This window comes from Denticeps clupeoides, chromosome 18 (assembly GCF_900700375.1).
Source record: "Denticeps clupeoides chromosome 18, fDenClu1.1, whole genome shotgun sequence".
NCBI lineage: Eukaryota > Metazoa > Chordata > Actinopteri > Clupeiformes > Denticipitidae > Denticeps > Denticeps clupeoides.
The window spans coordinates 6,741,520-6,767,017 of NC_041724.1; the positions used below are offsets into that span (position 1 = coordinate 6,741,520).

Genomic DNA, 25,498 nt, shown 5'->3' on the forward strand with positions numbered 1-25,498 from the left:
GTCTGGGGCACTTTCCACGGCGCCATGGGCTGAGCTCTCTCCCGCACTGAAGCTGAGAGCGAGATTACGCCAGAGGAAATTTTGCCCGCGACACGTGGCAGCCCCAGCGCGTCTTATTAGCCGAGCCGTCAGGGTGGCGCGCTGTGACAGGGCCAGCCCCAGGAGCCCCGGGCCCCCTCGTGTATGGACAGACGCTACGGTGGGTACAGTGACAGGAGACGGATTCTGCCATCTTTGGTCTGTCAGACGAGCTTAACAATGACTTGTGATGTTTCAATAGAGGTAAGAGAAGCGGAATATATGGGCAGAACAAAATCCCCGTGCTTGCCAAATGTCAAGTGTTTATTCTCTAAATACGTTCAAGTGAGTCTGAAGCATTCTGTTGTCGAGCAAAAGGTGCGTCACGAGAACAAACAGAATCCATTATCCGGTAAAGAGCGCGTTCACTCAATTTGAAATGATGCTCACAAGAACATTTGATCTTGCCGTCTGATTTGAAGTCCGCTTTTTTCCCCTCGCTCTGTGTTTGCTACGCTCCTCTAATTTTAAACAAGGCACTCGTGCATCTTTCAAAATGTATTTTTTAGAAAGACTTTCCATTAATGCCATCAAAAGATTATATTTGAGATGGAGACAAGGCACTGAAAGAGCGGCGCTTGCTCCTGTCCCTGGCAATAAAGTGTGCTAGAAATTCATTTTTAGACCATGCATTCACCAAAAAAATAAAATAAAATAATGATTACTATTCATTGCATGCATTATGCCTGTTGCTGAGGTCTTATTGTTGAGCCAAGTTTTATGCTTCATTTGTGATGGCGCTTTACCAATAAAACTAAAATAATGCAGCCCGCCACCATTGTGATTTATCCTTCTTTTGTTTAATCAGCTTCCTTTGTTAATAACGGGACACCTTCGCTCCGCCTTCCCGAGATAAAACCATGGCGCTGAACAAATCATTCATTTTCCCATTCTTTCTTTCACAGTGAATGGGAAGGCGAAAGAAAATCGTGCAGAGCGCAGCGGCGAGCTAAAAAAAAATAAAAAATTGGCTGTGCTCCGTGCCGCCGTGCAGTTACAACATCTCTGCCCCTCCCTGTCCCCTTTATCTGGCCGTGCGCAGTGCCGAGGATTTGTGCTGAGGTTGTGTCAGCTGATTGTGAGCCTGCGCCCTGGGCTACGTGGGATTTGTACCAGAGTTGAGTCTAATGATCTGGGATGAGCGCCTGCGGGCCTTGTCCACCTGAAGCGCCCTCCGCGTGCATTACGACGATTTGTGGCAACTAAATGGCAACCAAAATAATATGCCTTATAATTGCAATATTCTACTGCATGACAATAGAATTTGTCTGTGTAATTTCCCAAACTCATGAATAATTTAATACCTCTGGAAAATAGGATGCTTTTGATATTACATGTGATTAGACATGGAACAGCCTGGAGTCCATCAGCCTGTACGCAGCTTGCTTATTGTAAAAAATAAATAACCCGCAGTCCTTGGGGATAATACATCCTCATTCCCAATATAAACAAGGCGCGGCTTGATGGGTAGAAAATGGAGGCTGCCGCTTGTTGTGCCTTAAAGCCAGCGCTCATTCGTTTTCATCTGATCTCTTATTAATGTGGCTCGGAGGAGTGGCTGTCAAGGACGCGTTACGTATGGATGTGTTTCTCTGCTGTCCCGCTGTATCATGGCCGAATGAGGCACAGCGGCAATGGCACAAGGCAACACTTACAAGGTCCTTCAGCGGGTAAAAGGTTTGCATCTGTGACAAAAGAGCACATACTGGGTGGAGACACTAATGGGACACATCAAGTCACTTAAAATAAATCATGTAAAGGCACAATGCTTTTTTTATTTTAAGCTTTCTAATAGATTTTTTGGTATAATCATAATGTCTCATTACCATAAATGTCTTTTCTATTTCTATTATTGTATACTTGTTGAATTTTTCTATCATTCAATGCAATCTTAAATATGGCATTGAAAACAGTACAGGTCAAAAGTTTGGACACACCTTCTCAATCAATGTGTTTTCTTTATTTTCATGACCATTTACATAACTCCACATGTGTTCATTCATAGTTTTGATGCCTTCAGTGAGAATCTACCAACGTAAATGGTCATGAAAATAAAGAAAACACATTGAATGAGAAGGTGTGTCCAAACTTTTGGCCTGTACTGTATATGTTTTTAGGGTTATTTTTTATTGTTAGATTTATGGACAATGATGTGACGACAAATAATAATTTATCAATCAGTCTGAGATCACATTTTCTTACACCTGCTTTTCAGTGTGTGAGAGTATTTTGTTCTCCAGTCCCTTCTGAATGGGATGTGGTCAACAACAAAAAAAAAAAACACCTTGAAGGAGCTGGGGCATTTTGCATGTGAAAAAAACTGTAGTGGGGAAGGACCACATTCAGACACAACCTGAACACCCCCAACAACGAGACGGAGAGTCAAGCTACATTAGTCGTCGCTTCGTTAATTGCTAGGATGACATTTCACAGTGTTGTGACTCTTTCATGACATCGTGCTTTCAACATGAGCCAGCTTGTTTCGCCAGGGCACGTGCGCCTGACTGGACTCCGCCTCTAAACAATCATCTGAAGTCTAGACTGGAGCTGCTTCTGACCCATGATGACTTATAAGATGGAGGGAGCTGGATGAACATGGCAGCGACGGGTCGGGTGAAAAAGCGTACAATGGCAACGTGTTGTTGAATTCTGGCCGTGGTAGATGATACTGAACAACGGACGCCATGTATTTTGCATAAAGACCCTGGGAAATAATGATGTCAAATCTGTTCAGGTGTGTGCGCTGGTGTGAAAGAAGAGAGCGGCGATGGCAGCGGTGATATTTTCTGATGTGACACGGACCATGAATACGCTCACAATGAACCTCAATCATGTGCTGTTGCCTTCCGCCAGGACACAGCACATTGGGATGCTGATAACATCTCAGTAATAGCTGTCACTGATATTACACTGATGTTACACTTTCCATAGACTTTAATGCAGCAATTTCAACATGTGGTTTAAAATGAAAAACCAGTCCTAAACGAGACTCAGAAGAAGAGCTTTGGGACAAAACTTGAAGGTTTAAAATTCAGTATGTCATAGACACCTTGTTCAAGAGACATTTACCTCGCTTGATATGATATGTTTGATCCCTAACTAGACAGCGAAGAGATGGAGGTACCTAATTCTAACTCAGTTCTCCAATGGAAGCTGTATCAATGCCACAAAATGCATGAAAGAAGAATTAATGCATGGAAGTGCATTGCATCAATGTGAAATTAGTTATTAAAATAAAAAAGTTGAACATTGCCGCAGGCTATGGAGAAAAACAAGACTGAAGGACATTTTAATAGTTTCTGCTTATGCATTCTGCAGTGACCTCTCATGACAAATGCTAATGCAAATGCCTTCAATATGTTTTTACACTTTATTGTAATTTACATGAGCATGCAGCATTTTATGCTTTATTGTTTGTCTTGTGTATGAGCTCTATATTGCTTCAATTGCATTCATATTCATTGTATATTGTACTGATTGAGACACCCAGACAGCCATGTAAATATTAACACACTTGACCTACAAATAAATCTGAATATGATAAATAAGGCTCATATGATATTTATTTGCATAAGAGGTTCTGTTACTATTCATATCAAGAAAAAGCAAGGCTTGTATGCGTTTAACAGGTAAAACTGGGCAAAAGGCACATTTCCGGATGCAAGAGGGCACTTTATATTGCAAGCATCAGTGCAGCCCTCTGCCATTTGTGATGAACGTAGGTCAACTTCATCTGCAATAAAACTAGCAAATGTTTACACACCCCCATCTCAGTTCAAGTGCTGGTACCGGGGATCCCTCTGCGAGAGCAACTCTACTCAAAGTCCGTCGCCGCTGTTGACATTTCAGTTGAACCGGCCTGGCGCGCCACCCCCTTCAACCCGGCGCCCGAGCCGCAGGCGGCAGGTCCAGTGCGGTGTTATCGGCTTTCCTCGGAAAAACCGGCTGCCGTTCCTGTGTGAGAACCCCAAAATGCTGGAGCGCCACAAGCTCATTAAGCACAAACTGCTTTGAAGACCTGACAAACGATCTTGCCATTGATCAGAGTTTCCTCCCAGATGTATCGCATTACCTCATCCTGAAAGAAGGAAGCCGCAGATGGGAAACAAACTTTTTCCTTTATATGTCTATACGTAGCTATTCTGACAGGGGCGCTATGTGGTAACGTGGAGTCGCGGGGCCGTGCGGCAGCGTAAATCTGACGGATGGCAGAAGGGAGCGGGTCGGATGGCCTCTGGTGAAGGGCTGATAATGGCAGGAACCCGTTCCAGGCCAGTGGCCGCGCCTCCTCCTTAATCACTGACTGGTGTGTGTCTCAACACAGGTTGATGGGCACGGGATAGGCTCACCCACACCGAGAACGAGTGGGAGTCGTGAAGGGAAGCGGAGGGAGAGGGGAAGACAGAGAAACCAGCCAGATGGAGGGAGGATGTGAGGAGGGGACAGACGGGATGGATCGTTGCAAGAGGAGAGGTGAGGAGGGAGGTGGGAGGAGAGGAATAGCGCTGTCTCTCTCTGCAGGTGGCAGGATACGGATGTGGCTGCTGGCACCACAGCTGCTTGCTCAGCCTTTCCTCTGGAGGGTGGGGGGGAGTACTCAGGGATGGGCGGGGCTGTGGCAATTCTCAACGGGGCAGGGCCTGCATGAGATCCAGTCTAACTGCAGTCAAGGTCAGCTATGGTACCAAAATCTCACATTGCAGGGCATGCTAACTATAGCATTATACATTATTGATGCGTTCACCCATACACAGGTGCATACTATAGACATGATAATGTTACATCAAGTTCGTCTTCAAGATGGACAGAGAGAAACAAAAACAAACAGGACAAGATCTGTATTTGAGTCTGACTCCCCAACCCAGCCCATTTTCTTTGGTGTGTAATCACAGATGAACACCCATGAACTGTCATGATGGGTGGAGCCCATAGACATGACTGACAGCTGTACTTTCTCAGTCTGGATGAATTAAACAGCCTCCGGTCCAAAACATCACACGCACAATTAGAGCACAAACACGGTTGCCAGAGACTCAATTTGTACAGACAAAAAGCCCCATTCTGGCCACACAGGGCGTTCCCTTTTGATTCCTTTGATCACTCTAACCATTGGATCAACCATTGACATCAAAAACAAGATCTGTTATGATTTTGTGACCATGTCCACTACTAAGCCAAAGTGCAGAGTTATTATAATGCATTTACTAGTGAATTAGCTAAAAATAGTACAAAACCATGTTTAAACTTGAGCACCAGGAAGACTGAGTCAAAATGGAGATTCTTGCTTTCACTGTCCTGTTTCTGGGGTAAAAAGGGGTTGAATTAGTCCCCCCACAGTAAGCCTAAGCTGAGCGTTACAGGCAGGATATTACAGGCAGGATTCCTTATATTGAACCAGGATGTTAAGGCCCTGAAGGCTCAGATTGTGTGGCATCAGTCCACAGCTTAGACCTCAATTTCTTTTTTTCTCGTTTTTTTGAGAACTAAAGGACAATGGAAAGAGCCCAAGACCAAGATCAAGCAGGTAGCTTTAGGCTTAGCCACATACACAAAAAAGGAAACACAGCTTAGTGCAGATAGTTTCCATTGGATAACTCATTAAAAGTGTATTAGCTTCAAACATCTTGCGTTAACCCAAAGCCATGGCCACTGGGTAGAAAAAGATTTCGCTGAGGCATTTGCATAATGTTGACACACCAACTGGCTTTGGCTCAGCATGAAAATCAGCATGTGGGTCACTCGGTGTGTTTCCACGGGTCTGCGAAGTTCTCACCAGCCCTTGAAATGTACTGTGTCAGATGCAGGGCGAGGGGCTGCATCATGGCCTTCGGCAGTCAGGTTTGCTCGTACATTCTGTAGCGGTTGGGTGCATATTCAGAGCTGTCAAACTTTTAATGTGTCTGTTGTTGCTGAGCTGCTTCTGAAACACACTGATCTGAAAGCTATCTTGTAAATTGTGAGGTCAAGTCAGACCTTCTACTCACAGATGTTCAAGCAGATCGAGATCTTGGGAAGTCAACGCCTTGAGCTGATTGTCATGTTCCTTCGACCATTCAGTCTGGCAGGGACCATCATCCTGGAAGAGGGCAATGTTGTCAGGGAACAAAATTCAGTCTCCATGTGGTCTGCAACAATTTCTAACAACCACACGGAGGAGAACCCAAGTTCCCCAGCAGAAACTCGCCAGAACATGGCGCTGCCTGGGAGCCCCTTAACTAAACCATCTAACGTTCTTCACCTCACTTGTCAGGTTTTAATATTAGAACTGACCAGTATATTACCCAGTTCACCACCTAGTCCAAGAACAGAAACAGCTTTTTTTTAATCAAAGATACGTGGAATACCGGATAAAAAAGACAAAAAAAAAAAAAAAGAATGTCCTTTTGAATGAGACGAAGGTGAAACTTCCCCAAAGAGATCTGCTTCAGACATGAACATAGCCTTGGGCTGACTGGAGTCTAAATCACAGGTAGAATGGAGTAAACAAGCCCACATATTATCAGCATTTTAATCCACTTAGCCTCTTTTTTTTTTCTTTTTTTTTTGGATTATGCCGCCTCTGTCTCCATGCCCTAGAAAAAGGATGCCCTTGAGGAGAAAATACACTTACAACATGTGTAATATGCATCTGTCATGTAAAGTATGCATGACTTTGGGAGGATAATTTATCTTACTGAAGAGTATTCTGCTGCGGAACTCATCCGGGTCACAGAATTGTCGTGACCTCTGCTGTTCTCGGCGAGGGCATTAGACAGAGACGTGACCTGGAGCCTTCTTCTAGCTGGAAGCTATTATTTTCTCCACTTCTCAACACAATGTTTGCAAATTGTACTGTCCCACACGTCATACTTTGTTAAAGTGCAGCATCCCTGTTTACACCTTCATAAAAAAATAAGGATAGAATAAAAATGATAAATAGTTTAATTTTATTTCCAGTTTGTTCCTATAAGGAAGTGAAGTCATTGTCTTTGAAATGTGTCCTCTGCTTTTAACCATCACCCTTGGTGAGCAGTGGGCAGCCATGACAGGAGCCCGGGGAGCAGTGCGTGGGGACGGTGCTTTACTCAGTGGCACCTTGGTGGATTGGGAATCGAACCAGCAACCTTCTGATTATGAAGCTATCTATCTATTTATTTATTTATTTATCTGTTTTTAGTTAATTAATTAATTTCTTTTTCTTATTTTGGAAGATTTCTGCTGTTCAAAGGTACAGACGTGATCTTTTGAAGTGAGTGATTTATTTTGGTCTTCGGAAGTTAAAGTTATGTGGTCGCCCCCAGAGAAAGGCAATACAGCTTTGCTACGTCCATCTCAGATTTGAGAGGTTCATATTTCCTTACAATGCTTCGTCTTTCTTTTTAACACGGATTAGTGACTGATGCTCCTGTAAAAGCCTTGCCAGGCGGGGATAGGTAAGCAACTGGCAAGGCAACACCCCATCGATCCAAATCCGCTTGTGCTGAAACAGGAATTGCCAAGTAGAATGACTGCATGACAAAGATGAAAGCGGAGTTTTAGATGCACGTCAAGTGTCAAAACAGAACAGGAATGACTGCAAAAGCATAATGAACCCCTACGATATGCCGTGATGCCACATGACAAATCTGAACAAAACACACAAAACCCAATGATTAGAATATCCAGTCCAATTCAGTGGATGAATATCTACTTTTTTAGTCTTCAGTGGCCCATTATATCGTACAAGTGGCCACTTCACTGTAAAGTGGCTGGTTGTTCTACTTTGTCAGGAAACGAAGATGGAGTTTCGCTGTAGGAGGACGGCAAATTAAAAACGATGCGGCTCAGAGGCAGAAGAGCGCTACAGTATGACCTACAAATCAAGAGGCAAACACACATACAGACACACGCACACTCACACACACAACACATGCGTATATAAGTTATTCTGGGCTCATCCCTCATTCTGGGGAGGAGGTAGAAAATAATGCAATTCAATCAAATCAGATGCCCTGAATTCATGTTGAGGGATGAGAACTTAAACAAAAATCTCTACTTGTTTTTAATGAATTACTGGGGGCGCTTTTTGTAAACAGTACCTCATTTGCCATTGGGGGATTTGTGACACATTTCACGACACTATCCGTCTTTGGAGTGAGTATGTAGGTCACAGAATACAAATACATCATCCCGCACAAAACACACACTCAGGTATGTGAAGGTCTTGTTGTGGCGCACTGGCGTTAAGATATGCTGGGTGATGAGATACCTCACTTCACCTTTACCCAAGAGGGTCTGCCCTTTCACCTCTACAGTAAGCTAAATTCAACCATGACACAGCCAATTGGCTCCAAAAATGCAGAGAATACACAGGATTTTTGAAATGCATGAAAAGATTAAACCCATCTCACAGTTTTTCATATTATTATCCTCATTCTTTGTCATTTAGGGAGTACGAAAAGATGATTCGGAACATTTAAATGAGGTCTCAGATGATCAACGTAAAATTTAATACTGCCCCTTGTGGTCTCCAAAAGCTATTATTCCAGCCCAATTCTAAAAGTGAAAGTGAAGTGATTGTCATTGTGAAACACTGCAGCACAGCACACAGTGACACAACGAAATGTGTCCTCTGCTTTCATCACCCTACGTCCCCACACGCCCGGGGAACAGCGTGTGGGGACGTAGCCTTGCTCAGTGCCACCACAGTGGCACCTTGGCAGAGCGGGATTCGAACAGGCAACCTTCTGATTTTGGGGCCGCTTCCTTAACCGCTAGGCCACCACTGCCCTGACATAATTATAAAAATAATAATAAAAATAATAATGTCAGTAATATGTAGAACATTCAGCTTATAGAATAATGATTCAAAGCATCAATATTAAATTATTTTTGTCTAGTCCTGCCTTAAAAGCATTACATTTTTCAAATACAGTAATAAATAAAAAGAACATTATGCCAGCCCTCTCTGCTTCTAACACACCACATTCATTATTAAAACCTCAACGAATGCCTGGGTCAAACTTGGGTCATGATTGAAGGAGATTATTCCGACTGCTGCTACAGACAGGTCTGCTAATATGATATACAGTCAGCACAACAGAATACAAATTCCTGTAAACAGAAAGATCCAGTTCCAGCATGCAAAACGGAGGGGGCTACCGCCAGCCCAGGAGGACAAGTAGCCTCATTATACAGCTGGGATCTCAGGTTTGAGTCCCAGTGCTGCCTTTCTGACCCTGACCTTGGGTGGAAAACAGGGAAAGGTTTGGCTAAAGTTCCCCATCACCGCTACCGCTACGGTGGGGGCCTATAGAGGAAACAGCACATCCTTCAAAACGCCATGCATCTTTGGAGGCTTATCGGGAAAAGAAGCGCTTGGCTGGTTTTACACATATTGAAAGAGGCACGTGCTGGTCCCAGCTTTCCCATGACTGACACGGGAGACTGGGCCATGACAGTCTCCAATAAATCAGCTAATTGGCCAGATGCAGTTGGCTGAGAAAAAGGGGAAAAAAAGATGAAAAAAAAGAAAACATATGAAATATTTAATGAACAGATCATTTAGTTAGAACTTATCAGATTTCATGTGACTATTTTTTTTCTGGAGGCGTCATGTAGGCTGTTGTACAACACGGTTCCAGTCTTAATCAGTGTATCGGCTCTAACATCCTACATTTCAATGGATCAAGCATGATCCAAACAGTATTTGTGTCAAAGAGCTCATAAAGTAATATTTGATTTCACTGGGGATGAATGAAAAACCTAAGACAACATTAAAATAATCTGTATAACAAAAGCATTGATGCAATTAGGTAACCTCAGTAGTGGAGAGAAAGAATGCTTTTTACAAAGTTTGGACACACCTACTGACTTACGTCATTTTTTTCTATTATAGAACAAACCCAAAGGTTTGGACTATGCAATAACACATGAGGTTACGTGAAAAACAAAAAAGAAAAGCGAACGGTAAAAAGTCTGCATCTCTCCAAAGCAGGGAGTTTTGCCAGTTTGACTGGTGTGTGAGTGTGTGTGTGTGTGTGTGTGTGTGTGTGTGTATACATATTAAAAGGGGTAATTTTAGTAAATACTATACAATGAACAAGAACTAGCAATTAAAAATTCTAATAATCAGTTAAGATTTCAAAGTGACACACTGGCATTAGTGAACACAGCATTCCATTGGAGCTCAAAACTAATTGTTACTGATAATGGGCCTCTCTACTTTAGCAGCCATTTCCAGCTACAACATATTTTACAACAGTAATCATGTCTGGAGTGGCAATAAAAATCAGCGAAAACAGAACTTGTTAACCAAAGCTGCAAGCTATTTTGTTATCGTAACAAATAAAATTGTCACAGTAATATCAAATATTGATTTCTCATCAATATCTATATTCTCATCCGTTCTGCTATCCTATTGTTCTCAGCAACACAATATTGTTCTCCATCTGAGGACTTTTGCTTGTAGGAAATAATTAATTTGCTTGGAAGAAGTGAAGTGATTGTCACACTGTGCACACAGTGAAATTTGTCCTCTGCATTTAACCCATCACCCTGAGTGAGCAGTGGGAAGCCATGACAAGCGCCGGGGAGCAGTGTGTGGGGACGGGGCTTTGCTCAGTGGCACCTCAGTGGCACCTTGGCGGATCGGGATTCAAACCGGCAACCTTCTGATTACGGGGCTGCTTCCTTAACCGCTAGGCCAATGCACAGTTCTTTTAGCATCTCAAATCAAATAAAATGATCACCTCTTTTAATCTTTAATAATTTTGCTTGTGTTTTAACACTTTTAGTCCCTTCCTCAACACATTCAAAATTACTGTTGGAATGATCAAAACACTTTAATTCATTTCACTACTGCCTAAGACTTTGGCACAGTACTGTATATGAAGGCCATACATTTTGAAGTGGGGAGGGGTGGAAAGTGGAAGCTGGAGACATGATGAAAAGCAACGAAAATACAGGCAATATACTGAAGCATTCAACTGCCACATCCAATCAGAGCAACAAGTCAGTACAGATCTGCACTCCACAGGAGCATACCTCGCACTAGTGTTTGTATAAAGAAGCTGTTCCAGTTGGTTTTCTATGAAAACTCGCTAATTATAGTTTTTATAGTGTTGGCACTACCTTTTGGGCTCCCATTAGACCTTAAAGGCACTGTTAAGTAATTTTTAACCTCTGCAAAAAAAGGAGACTGCGATAATGGCATGGTGATATTTTTAGCATTTATCATTTCTGCCTTGGCTGAATTCATTATGCCCTTTTTGCACTTTTGGAACTAGGCAAATTAGCCAATATCAAATCATTAAAGTCACAATTGTGCACGCCGCAGCTTTCATAAAGTAGGTAATAGTTTGCTTGGCAGCTCAACGCCAGTGTTTGGCAAAGTTCACCGAAGAGCGGATCAGATTTTCTTTTTCATCTCAGTGTTGGTAAAGCCGTTGTGCATCACTTACACAGACAACTTTTGATATAAGAGAGCACTAGAAAATCAAACAATCTCATGATGGTCCCAAGGCATTTATGCATGATTGTTTTTATTGTTAATGTGTCATAAATGATGGTTCCCAAGGGTGCTAAATTATGATTTTTGTTTCTGCTTTCAGATTCTACAAACATGTACATTTAAGTGTAAAATACCATGTGATTCAGATTTGGGCAAAATTGACCTTTTCTCAACTTGCCCTCACACCTGGTGGCCAGCAGAGTTACATCGACTTTAACCCAGTAATAAAAATATTGGCTCTCACAGAGTTCTTCCATTAATCATGGTTTTTAATTACCTTCATAATTACCCTTTTATTTGATGGGAAAGTGATAATGAAAAGAGAGCAAATCAATTAGAAAAGAGGGCAAAACTGAACAGAGAGCAAATAAATCCATATTAATGAACTGATCATGATTAATGATTACATCACCTGCAGAAGCACTGGAGAATCTAGTAACACATACAGGGCAGTGAGTTATTACAAATGTGTTAGAAAACTCTACAGCACACGCATACCATGGTTTCATTCACACACACACAGACACACAATTGCTTGTGTTGATTTTATTGGCTTATGTGGAATGACTACAGGTGTCTATAGAACACACAGGTGACAAAATGGGAGAAAAATGAAAACACCAGAACCAAAATGAAAATGAAATCACTTCTTTTTGGCTTTGGGGAAAAAGCAAATCAAAAAAAAAAAAAGTAAACAGTGTTTTGTCACATGTGTCCAAGACCAACTTTGTCACGGCCATAATCTGTCAACACAGAGGACGTGGTTGCATTTTCGATGTGGCATCAAGAGATATGGGGGCTTTAAACAGGCAATAAATCACAGCGGCGAATGCGAAAACAAAGGGAACAGACTCATGAATCATTTTTCAGGACAGAGCATCAATGCTTTTTTTAAAAATTTGTTTTCCTGTCTCCGTCAAGTCCTGAAGGGAAGTCAATTAAACGTGAATTTTTAAGACATTAATTAGGTCGCTATTATGAAGCTCTAGGTCTGGGATCCATTTAAATTCCGAGATTCCCATTAATCAGTCACACATCCGCTCCCTCTTTACTTTGCGTTTTGCGCCGGCTTGATGAGGTCTGTTTGGCGGATGAGTGTTTGTGAATTATTAAATGGCGGTGGAAGCCGGGATGTGTATCGTCGGGGGGGTGTGTGTGGAAGGAAGTGCGGGCCTCGTATCCCGGAACACCGCGAACTCCGAGCACCAGATCTGCCTGCACAAGCACGTTCCCGTCTGGTTGGTGGCGACGCTGCAGGCTCCCGGTCCCTTTCAAAGCACCCGCTTCTGGTTCCGTGTTAGAACAAAGGAAAGGCAGTTAATCAGCGCCGCCACACGCGCACGTGCACACACTTTTTATTCATTTAAGCACGAGCCGACTACAAGCTAATCATCTTTATACTGCGAACGTCCCGTAGTCAAACAAGCGCGTTCGGGGGCCTGCCGAGCGAGTGTGAACAGCGACACATCACAGAGCCACGCATTTACAGCAGGGGAATCAAAGTCGCCGGCCGGCCAACCGATGTGTTCATTTTTACATTTACAGCATTTATCAGACGGCCTTATCCAGAGCGACTTACAATCAGTAGTTACAGGGACAATTTAGGATTAAGTGTCTTGCTCAGGGACACAATGGTAGTAAGCGGGATTCGAACCTGGGTCTTCTGGTTCATAGGCGAGTGTGTTACCCACTAGGCTACTACCACCTTAGTTAGAGCTTAGTTAGAGACTAGTGACGCGACAGGGCACGCACGTCCAGGCCTCAAGTAAAAAAAAATAATTAATTAATTAATTAAAAACTTTAAAAAACCACAGAAAACCCACACATTTTGCACTGACGACGCTGAATGCCAATGTGCTCGGCGGTTGCGTAACGCGTGCATCGTTCTCAAGCTCCCAGCAGTCCGATTATAGCTCAAGTGCCGCTGGCCGTGGGACACGACGACCTGCAATCACACCCAGCGCCGCGGCTTCTCTTAAGGCGCGATCAGCGTCGAAAGAGGCGCGAGCTGCACACTTGCCGGGATAAGACATCGGTGGCTCGGTGGGGGGAGGGCTCTCTTTTTCGCAGTGGAGCCGGGGTGGCTGTCAGCGGCGCGCCAGAAAACCGGTAGCCGAGTTTGAGTGCTATCATGGTAAAAAAAATCTGGGTTTTTTTTTTTTGGGGGAGCCAAAGGGGGGGAGGGAGGCTCTTCTTCCTGCGCCACTAAGAGCAAAACACCTGCAATCAGTGCACTGATGCGACTGTCATACCTGCTGCTATTTCAGTCAGTGACCCATAAAAAAAAAAAAAAAAAAAAAAAGGGTCTGACAGACACCGGTGCTCTTAGGCTTTGTACACTTCCTTCGATGCTGAATAAAACATGGGTCCCTCCGTGTAGCATCAGCTGAGCGGGCAGCACCTCATGTGTGTCTAACTGCAGCCATGTGTGTAATGGGACCACGTGTCTCCTATAGGCCCCGGGGCACGACTCCAATAACCTCTGAGGAAAAACGTCGCTCTGAAGGCTTCCGTGACGTCTGAGTGGGTTCGTAGTTCTAATTGGTGGCGTACAGACCTCAGAACCCCATGCATCCGGGTTCAATAATTAGCGTTTAGCTTATTGATGTGGCGCTGTGTGAAAAGTCCACAGATGGGCAAAAGATTCCAAAAATGTTGGAGGTTTGTGTGTTTCCCTGCACACACACATAAGTCGATGCATGGATGATGTGGATTACTGATGCTCGTCGTAGAAAACTGAGGCCAAGCAACTTCAGCCAATCGAAATGTGCCAAGCTTAGACGACAAGATCCATTTCCAGGCAGGAGACTATCAGCAACTCCATTAACACTTTATCTGACCCAGTGCTGGTTTGCCGGTTCGAATCCCAAACTGCCAAGGTGCCAGTGAGGTGCCACTGAGCGAAGCACCGTCCCCACACACTGCTCCCCGGGCGCCTGTCATGGCTGCCCACTGCTCACCAAGAGTGATGGTCAAAAAGAGAGGACACAATGACAATCACTTCACTTACCATCACGGCATTTAAATCACAGACACCCTGACTTACAGAGACATTACATTTACATTTACATTTACAGCATTTATCAGACGCCCTTATCCAGAGACACTTACAATCAGTAGTTACAGGGACAGTCCCCCTGGAGCAACTCAGGGTTAAGTGTCTTGCTCAGGGACACAATGGTAGTAAGCGGGATTTGAACCTTGGGTCTTCTGGTTCATAGGCGAGTGTTTTACCCTCTAGGCTACTACCACCCCATGGAGACAGCCACCATGGAGACGCCCAGGATTAAGTGTCTTGCTCAAGGGGCACAATAGTAGCAAGTTGGGGTTTGAACCTGTGACTCAAAACTGAATGGCTCCCCTGTTTGGCTAAATATTAAATTTCTTCTGTCTGCACTGATTGTTTGTTTCCTTGATTGAAAGACAAGTCCAACTGTTTAACATAAACGTTAATGACACATGCAGGACTAGAAGAGACTGACCAATCAGAGCGCAGCAGAAACTTGTGACATCTAGGGTCTCTGTACTTTAATGCGAGATAACAAATCCCATCTCTGCTAAAACTGTCCACCCTGATCTGGTCAACCTAGTACAGTCGGCCGCTGTTCTCACACACACACGCATGTATTTTGCTTCCAAACTCCACTGTTATGCACTGGTTTAATGTTGCTGTCCTGTTAGCATATCTTAAAAGGAAACATCACCTTCCTGGCCACATCTAACCACTGTTTACAATGTTAAAGTGAAGTGATTGTCACATACGCTACACAGCAGCACAGCACATGGTGCACACAGTGAAATTGGTCCTCTGCTTTTAACCCATCACCCTGAGTGAGCAGTGGGCAGCCATGACAGGCGCCCGGGGAGCAGTGTGTGGGGACGGTGCTTTGCTCATGTGGCACCTCACTTCCTTAACCGCTAGGCCACCACTGCCCCACCACTATTCCCTGGATGTGCTGCGATGTGTTCGTGGTAAAATATACTCCCGGACTCGATTAAATCAAGGGACAAGCTCTGCATTAAATAATAAAAAAAAAGAAACTCGTAGAGGACATTATGATCTCTGTAATAACAGTAACACTTGACTCGTACTGATCTTGATGTTGGGCACATTTGCACATTTCGCAGAACTGACATACTTGAACTTGCGGTAAGCCCAATTTGTCCAAGAATTTCCTTCCCGGGAGAGGAAGGGAGGGAAGAAAAAAAAACAATAAAAGCCTCGGTTTTGACATTTCCTTTCTTGCGTTTCCATAGTACGCCTTATCTCTTTTCTGCAGTGTTTGCCGTTTTTGTTCTCCCAATGTCATGGTACAATACATCCACAATCTGCCGCTGTTCCCTACAACAAATCACCATTTGCTTCTTTTTGTCTTTCGAACAACCAACTGTCTGTTCTATACCGGGGCTCTCAACATCCGCCGCGTCGCCTCCAGCTGCCATTGTTCGCTCCTCCCGTCTGTCTCCGGTCTTTTGCCGGACGAGGTGAGGGTGGCGCAGAGGAGGATCCCCTAATAACCTGCGGCTAGGCACACGCTGCTCTGGCCTCCGTTCAAGGCAGCCGCGGCAAGTGTCATTCATGTGAGAGTGGCAGGAAGTGATGGACACTTTTCCAGTCATCGCAGTCCATCGCAGCCATGCAGGGGACGGCACAGAAAATAGGGTGGTGGCTAAATCCACGCTGCCACGGATCATTTGGCAAACCCGCGTGCCGCAGTTTGATTTTCATAAGATGGGGAAAAATGTGCCGTTCCGGCGCCGTGTGATTAAATGACAACTGCGGAGTTAAATAAAGGGATTAGGTGCCATTTCTCATTACTTTCATCCTCTGTGCACTTTCAAAGAAATATCCCGAAATTCAAGATCAGCCACCGCTGCCGCCCCCTTCCTCTGCTATATTGCTTTATAATGTCAGGTGAAAATTGGCGCATATTGCAGAGCTAATAATCCATCAGTATACAGTGAATTCTTGGTGCCATGTACTCAACCACAGGAACAGATTGCTTCCATTAGCAGAGAACGGGGGAGAATTTTGCACGTCCTGCTGTTATGGTTTGTAAAATGGTTAAGAAAAAAGCGAAACGGGACAAAATATCCTTTTTATACAACTTTTCCCCCAACTTTATCGAGAATAGGCAGCTCTCTGCTTGTGCCCTACGGCAGCAAAGCCTTATTGATCCACAGCTGGTGTAGAATATCAGTGTCCATGAAACCCAGAGCCGTTATGTTCCTTTCCCAAGGTGAAGCACCTCGTCTCCATCTCACCGACCAGGGGTCTGTGCACATAATGTGCAGTGCGGCGAACGCATTGTGGGGCGCATGCATTACCATACATTTTCCCCCAAGGGTCCCAGGGAAAGAAGCGGCCTACGTGACATGAGGGTTGCAGCTGAAGTGTCCTGAGGGAACAAGGCACATAGCATCCACCGCATCGTTACAATTTAGCTGTTTATTCAGGACAAAGGTGGGCAGGGATTAGCGTTAGCAGAATTCAATCTGGTTTATGATCAATTTGGCCCTGACTAAATAGATATTCCGTAATGCTGATGTAATTGGTGTCTATGAAGCGTATAAATGATTTCCTGCCATAACAGCAGCTGAACTCCACTGTGAGTCCTGCATAACCAGGGAACAGATGACCAGATGGGAGCCACGCTAAAGCAACGCTTGTTTGCCGCCTGCGCTGCCAACACCCTGGCTTGCTTGCACAACACGGCACCCAACTCTTAAATCATCCCTAAGAGACGACAGATGTTAGGTTCCGGGGGTGACTCAGTCACGTTTTGGACATCTCCCCCACCCACTTCCCTCCTGGTTGCTTCCTCCAACATCATGGCTGGCCTCAGTCTGACTCAGCTTCATGATGCACCACTTCCACAAGACGGTTATCGCTCATCCATTCCATTTCAGCACATGCCCGTGAACGGGATTAGTCAAGGTAGCCTGTTTGTGACACTACAAATGAGCTGCTGTGGCACAGGCCGTAAACCTAAAGCTATTCCGGTAGCCTTCAAGGACACCGGTGCAATGCCTTTTTTTCCCTTACTTTCTGCAAGAGAACGAGTTGGTCGTTTTCCAATCCATACCAAGGTTTACTAGTCTCCGCCTGCCACAGAGGAGGCACCCAGCAATCACTCATTCTCAATGAGCCATTAGCCACTTCTTTGTTAACAACATGCAGTACAGCAAAAGGCGTTTATTGAGCCAGCGGCCTTGCCAATTGGTTCGGTCTGGTTGTTTGCGCAGGCCGCCAAGGTTCCATTTACAGTGCTGAACACCTATTCCTCTTCCTTTCACAAGGTCATTACCCCAACTCGCATCGTGCAGGCCTGAGATACTGAGAAATGCACACCATTTTATATTTCTTCCAGTAAATATCACATATTGCACCTAATTTTTCCACCTCATGCTGCAAGCATTACTTCGTTACGCTTAAAAGGGCCTAAATTTGATGTCACAGAAACAAAGAGGGCAACAGGAGACCTTATTAGGTTCATGACGGATGGTGCAATTTACTCCAGGAAATCTAAACCTTACAGTATGTACAGTAAGACTGTACAATTTGGTTAAAGATAGGTAGAGTGCGGGCACTCATTTATAACAAGGAACGTACTACACCGTTCACCTCGCCAATTTCTACTTCCCATCCATACAATCTGAAAAGCTCACCTCCCAGACATTGTGTAATTAGGATGACAGTTCGCTCGGTGCCAGTCGGCTCACACCCATGCCTCTTTTGATCGCTGCTGGCATCACGCAGCCACAGTGGCCCAGGTGTGTGGACCGATGACCATATGGCTCATTCTGCTGGCCTTTGGCAGCCATTTTCTCATTGCTATTGTGCGTGTGAGACGGGAAAATAATAATTAAAAAAATACAAATTAAAAAAAAACAAAAAAACCTCTGACCATCTGTTGTACACATCATTTAGCTTATAGTCCAGTTTTAAAACAAAGAGGCTGTAATTAAGGGAACGTCACATTTCGCGCCGTGATTGTTATTATCAGCATGAGAGCAGTGGGAGTGTAAATGTGTTTTACGAGAAGTGCTGGTCACTGCACACAGTAGTAAACATGGCAGCTGTTCAAGCCACACTCATACTGCCAGACAGACATATGACTGTCACTTGCATGGTTCAAATGCATTTTAGGATGTAATACTGAAAATGCAAAACTTTGACTGTGTTTCTGGTGATACATGATCAATAGGATGGTATCCATTATCAATGCATTGAAAATAAGTTGAACATTTCAAGCCCCAAAGAACTGAAGGCAGCAGTAACGTTAAAACATTTACACAGAATTTTTTTTTACCGCAAAAATGTGTGCGTTGATTTGACAAAATCCTGCTCATGTTTATACAATTATATAACAAAATTGCCGATCATGTAGCATACTTTAATCAGCCATTGCATTCTCAAGTAAGCATTTGTTGGTGGGCACATGGCAGCCCTGTCACCTTGACAACTCTGTCAATACACAACTCTATAGCGGTAACAAACGCTGGTTCCCTGCTATCTGACAGCTTCGGTCCCCAACAGTGAGCTTTGGCCGCCCATGACATGTTCACCAGTTCACCAGTTTTCCTTCCTCAGAACGCATTTTGTAGGATCTGCCGCATTCCACAGTCTTTCTACATGCCATTGTATTGGGATCAATTGTCACTTCGCAAAATGTTATGAATGATCAGGTTGTAATATTCCAACCTAGATACAGGAATAGCTAAATAAACTAGAATCCAATAAAGGATTTCATTTATCATGGCAGTGCCCAACATTTTGAACAACAAACAGCTAGAGCTGGTTCATTATTCATGTGGAGGAAGAAATGACACTAATGTTTTATCTTCAAAGCTCCAGCTAGGAACGTTTATAAAATGTAGCTTTGCAGGGTTGAAAAATCAGCTCCATCCTTCATTTCCTGGGTGGTATAAACTGCACTGTTTACATCCATGAGAACATAGTGGTTTCCTGCTTTATCAGCGTAAGGCCTGCTAATTAAAAGAAACAGATTACTTAGTATCCTTAAAACAGTGGGTATTAAAAAGCGGCTTGTTTGCCGTCCGTACGCAGATACAGTGCTGCCTCGTGTCCCCCTGCCGAGGGGTGTAATAAATAAGTCTTGGGAAGAAGCTATTTAGGTGTATAAGTCTGTTTTTCTGAGGCCATTACTTAAAAGACTAATGGAGGTGCGCAGAATTCTTCCAAGCATCCATTCCACATGAAGTTCAACTGGAACCACAGCAGCGTACAAGTAATAAAAACTGCATGTATGATTGATGGGACGGTCGATGCCAGAGCCATTGAACTGTGGCCCTGAGTAACGGGAGAATCTTGTGAGTACATCAGCCACAGTAAGAAATTGGGCCAGTAATGGGAGGATGAGGACAGGAAAACAGAGTTCAAACAGGAATAAAAGACAAAAACAATTATGGTCCGTGTTCCCGCAGCAGTAAAGATGAGCCCTTGAACACTTCTCCTCGTCGCTCACCCTCATGGGAATCTAAGGGCCATTTTTAAAACCAAAACATCTTTTGCTCCTCCCTCAAGGTCCATCTAGAAGACATTGTGCCGGACCCCCTTCAGCTTCTTGGCTCCTGTATTGACATATGAGTTATGTAGGCAGGGTCCAGCTCAGAAAAATGGAATTGAAACAGACTCTTGCTGTTCAAAGCCAATTTCTCAGTAAAGCCTATGTACATGTATATGAATGAACAAGCATGGGATTTGAAAAGTTCTGGTTCACACCGAAAAATATATTTAGTTCAACTTGCGTATAACAAATATGCTTGTCACTTAGTCAGTGAATAGTAAAGCTCAACATACATAAGTACAAAATAAACTTATTTAAGTTAAAGTATGATGCACCGTTAGTGTTGGTCACATCTAATTGACGCAGTCCAAATGCAATTTTCAAATGCAATCTAAAAGTGAAGTAATTGTCATTGTGGTACACTGCAGCACAGCACACGGTGACACAACGAAATGTGTCCTCTGATTTTCATCCATCACCCTCGGTGAGCAGTGGGCAGCCATGACAGGCTCCTGGGGAGCAGTGTGTGGGGACGGTGCTTTGCTGTGTGGCACCTCAGTGGCATCTTGGTGGCTCGGGATTCAAACAGGAAACCTTGCGATTACTGCTTCCTTAACCGCTAGGCCACCACTGCCCCAACAATCTGCTAAAATAGTGACAAGCATGGGTTTAAAACAGCATAAATAGGAATTTCCTGCATTATTCCTCCTCTTAAGCCAACTGTAATGCTGACAATGAGACAAGTTCACTCCCTATCTGGACTGCGGTTTTGCTTAAAGGGAAGAGAAAAGAGATGAGAGGATGGGTGAGTGAGGGCATGTCTTCGGCTCCCCAGAGTCATCTTAATAATTTATGACTTAACAGTTTTAAGATGTTTTGCTCTTTGTTTGCAAACTGTAACGCTTTCATTCCAGTTCTGCACATCTGGAAATAAATTTTGCAGAATTTCCTTGTTTTTTCCATGTGCTGTAAGGGTTCAGCTCATGGGACTTCAGCCTGCTAACTTGTTACTATTTTCAGCACAAATGCAAACAAAAATGCATAGGCAGGCTGAGAGATTACACTTCTTTGTACCAATAAGGAAATTCCTAAAGGACATTTTTGTTCTCATGCAGTACTTAGGGAAACAAATATAAACCATAAACAAATAATTAAACTGTGCAGACAGATTTTTTTCCTGTTATTTGCTTTATATTGGAATTGTTACTACATTTATTTTGCCCGTGTATATTTGTTTAAATAATTCTAATATTTTTCTGCTTGATACATTTTCATAGACTGACCCATAATGGTCAACCACTAGGCATGACATAAGGGTATTGATTATGTCCGGTAAGGGTGTCTGAAATAGCTCGGAGCTGATACTGAATATCTGATGCATGCATGAAAATTGTTCGGCAGCTGCATTGCCTTATGACCTTGTCTTGTCTGAGCGAAGCATCCGATCTCTGTGATCTGCAAGACTTCAGAACCCTTCGGCTAAAACCCCAAATGGCCATATTTGCACTCTAATACTAAACATTTTAAAGATTCAGGCCAATTAATGGCAATGTGTAAGACCTCAGAATAAAATATTTGAATTATGGTCACAGGAGCATAAGCAGAGCAGAACATGTGCAGGGAGATGCAAGTAGAATAAAGAATGCTACAACAAAGTGTGCAAGCTAGACCTGAGGTCAGTATTTCCCAGATAATTTTTTTTCACACATGGAAGAAAATGTGATTGCCAACCTCACCAATTAGCATTTAATGATCTTAATTAAGGGAATATTGTGCTGAGATTAGCCACAAGCCACTCAGGTGCAGTGGCCCTTTGAGAGAACACTAATCTTCTCAGGCTTATTGCAATTTTAACAGGGAAATCCTCAGGAGGGAGCATGACAGCGATTTAATGTAAGAATATGTCTTATGGTAGACAGACTGCGGCCTCTGAGATGCACAGTGTTTGGCGTTTCACATGCATTAGCCTTATTTGTTCTTCTGACTTATTTATTTAACAAAGAAGCCAATTAAAAATCAATTTTCAAATGGCAAACAGTGGGTCAGGCTTGTGACTCATCCATCGGCAGACCGCTGGATAAGTTTGGGGTTCAGGGTGTTGTTCACCCTTTCGGATTCAAGTTCACGTCCTTCTCACTTGGGGACTGTCCCATTTGCAGGTGCCAGTTTCTCGCTGTCATTTCTGCTGGTAGCATGGGCTTTGGTACCATTTAAATAAATAAACCAGTGGGTGTCATTGCTATTAAGGCCACAAATTGTAAAAGCTACGTTTTAACCTCATACTTTCATGGATACATTTTTTTTATCCAGTTTTATCCAGTATATTCTGGGAGGGACAACAAGAAAACAATACACATGCATGAAATGCACAATGGGTATGAAGTCATGACATTCATAACCAATATGATACATACATCAATATAATAGACACATTCGATTTCAGTAATTGAACTAGCACCCAGTGCAAAAATAGCAAAGATGCAGACGCACTTGTTCCATTGCCTTTTTATTGCATCACACTCACCCTATTCGAGCTACTAATTGAAGGTGAACGGTCTGCCTCCACCCAATTTGCTGTGCTTTCACAGAGCATTGAAAGAAATTACTGGTACAATGAGGTGCAGAGGAGTGGCATAAAATATGGTTGCATGTTAGAGACCGTGTAATGCTCATTAAAAAGGTGAATAATCATGGTTCTAACATGCACACGCGTCTGCTGTACATTTGACAATAAACTTCTTAAACTGTAAACTTAAACATGTAAAAATACTGCCTGACAAATAAAAAAAAACACAATGGAAAACTGAAATGGCAAATTAAAATAAGCCATAGAAACAAAACATCTTGAAACTGCGCAATGTGGCAGGCAGCCAATTAAAAGCACAATTAAAATATGCTGTGTAACTAAATAAGCATGAAGCATTTTCATTTTCAGCTGTGAAATGGTTCTTCAGGTGCCAGTGTTCTTTGCATATCGGTTTTACTGTTTTATACGTGAGATATAACCAGCTGTGAAAATGATGTGCACTGTACATTATCCTTGCCCCTTTTTTTTCTCCTGACAACACCAATAGGAAATCAGTATGTGCCTTTCAGCCTTATGATTCTTCATAATTGTTCCAGACCTATGAAGCGTAAGTGCAATTAGAGGTCATAACAGTAAATACAGTGAGGCCACGGGCAAAGTAACGAAACAAGATATCAAAGTAAGGTCTTCTGTTTAAGTTCCCTTTAATGGCCATTATGCTGCCTATGTGGACATAGCATGTGCACTGACAGTTAGTATATTATGAAATGTGATGTGTTTACATTTTCATGGAAGGCTCAGCCTGAAAAGACAGGCACGAGGAGAATTGCGGGTTGCGTACAACTGAAAGCAAATGTAGGCCAGCTCCTCCCTACGAGCCCCGGTGATGCACAAGATGAATCACCTCGCCCGTAATCCCAGGCAACATACTCCTCAACTTGCAAATTGCTAAAAGTACAAGTGTGTGAAAGAATTAGCACTTGTTATTTGTCACTGATGAGATAATTACGGTGGCGGTGACATTCAGAGATGTGTATGAAATCTTAGTCACTTGCTCACTTCACAACAAATTACCATTTGATGGATGCAGAAATATGTCATGAATGCATCGAGGTGCAGTCTCCGTGGGAGGACACCATGCATGTGATCAAATGATATTTTTTTTTGCTTTTTTTTTGCTATAAAACTCACTGTCCCTCCAGGAGACTTGAATGAGCTTTAACAATGTGAATGACACTTGACAATAGAATTAGCTCTCCACCGACGGCGAACACAAATTACATTCACAGTATGCAAAAGGATAATGCTGCTTTCTATACAGCAAATCATTTTTGTGACTCAGGTGCCTATTAAACTTTACCTCATTCATTAAAATGTCCCTACATACTATATATATTTGTGTGTGTGTGTGTGTGTGTGTGTGTGTGTGTGTGTGTGTGTGTGTGTTATACTGCATTCTGCATAGTGCTAACTGGTGTTGTGAATACTCAGACTTCTAATTGACGTATTATACATTATATAATGTATATATAATTTTTTCTAATACTTGAGTACATCAGCATATAAAGGAAATTTTAATTTAAGTGGCATAGATTGTAGATCCTTGCTGGCACATACATTGGTACCTGCCCATTTTAAACCACTCTACCATAAAGGTTAGAATTGTCAAAAGGACATGTGTTCAGCCCCCTGGGTGAAAATCACAGACAACTAGGTCCCCATGAGGTGTGTTACCCTGGACACCTGTGGTCATACAGTATTCTGCAATTGCATGTAGACATTTGTTCATCCGAACTATACACATGACTATAACTATAGTTGTAGACATAGAGTTTAACATATATTGTTATAAATATAACAAATTACTATAGACACATGACTATACTGTAGGTGGTAGAAGCCTGGTGGGTAACACACTCGCCTATGAACCAGAAGAACCAGGTTCAAACTCCACTTACTACTAATGTGTCCCAGAGCAAGACACTTAACCCTAAGTTGCTCCAGGGGGGGACTGTCCCTGTAACTACTGATTTTAAGTCACTCAGGATAAGGGCGTCTGATAAATGCTGTAAATGTAAAATGTAAATGTTCCTTGCTGTTGCCCTGCTGCACATCTGATGTTGTTTGGTCTTCTTCTGAACATGCCCACTTTCACCAAGCAGTTTATTCCCTAATTTCAACAAGAGTACTTTTGTCAAGAAAGCAAATTGAAAGGCACAAAATATTATTGTGATTTCCAAATGCCTCAGGCAACGATGGAAAAAAATGTTTTTGGATTCCTGCAGTCAGCATCAGTGCAATGTGAGCAGAGGCACTTAAGAGGCAGTCATATTCAGTGAATTATAGCTTGCAGTTGGTTTGTGGGTTTGCATTAGGCATGCTAAACGTAAATATCCCTATTTTGCATTCAGTATTGCATCAGTTAAGTGCGTTGGATGAATAAAGGTACTGAGCACAACAATGCAAAGGGATAATGTTGTGAAACAGTAATCCTCTAACAGCGGAGTTATTTTCACGGCTACCACGTACGCTGTAAATATTTGGGGCTGGCTGCAGCATATTGGTCAAATGACTAGCTACCTGTCAGCTGACCTATACAAATGCTGCTACTATTATTGCGTCTCTGTTGAACCCTTGTTGTTTCAAGGGCACCGAACCGGAAAATATTGGATGGATAAATGGAATTTAAACGTACTGATGAAAGCAAAAAAAAAACATTCAGTAATAGCACATAACAGTTTGGTATTTAAAGCCTCAAAGGCGTTGCCATTTAGAGGCGAGTTGGGAAGCTGATATGTTAAATATGAAGCTCATTTCGGCTGTATTTGTTTTGCATGCAAAGACAATCTTGAAAATGCAGCATAATGACAATGCCAATAAGCACTCTACTGG

At 43.0% G+C, this 25,498-nt stretch overlaps 1 protein-coding gene across 3 annotated transcripts in view; it reads right to left on the reverse strand.

The window, feature by feature from the left end:
• Positions 1-25,498, reverse strand: part of lingo2 (leucine rich repeat and Ig domain containing 2) — a 203,725-nt gene that overhangs the window by 159,807 nt on the left and 18,420 nt on the right. The window contains exon 3 of one of the 3 annotated variants that reach the window (XM_028960920.1): positions 6,063-6,154. The exons of the other annotated variants lie outside the window; for them this stretch is intronic. The gene's annotated coding sequence lies outside the window, so the exon portion shown is untranslated. The remainder of the gene's footprint in view (positions 1-6,062; positions 6,155-25,498) is intronic. 3 annotated transcript variants of the gene reach the window in all.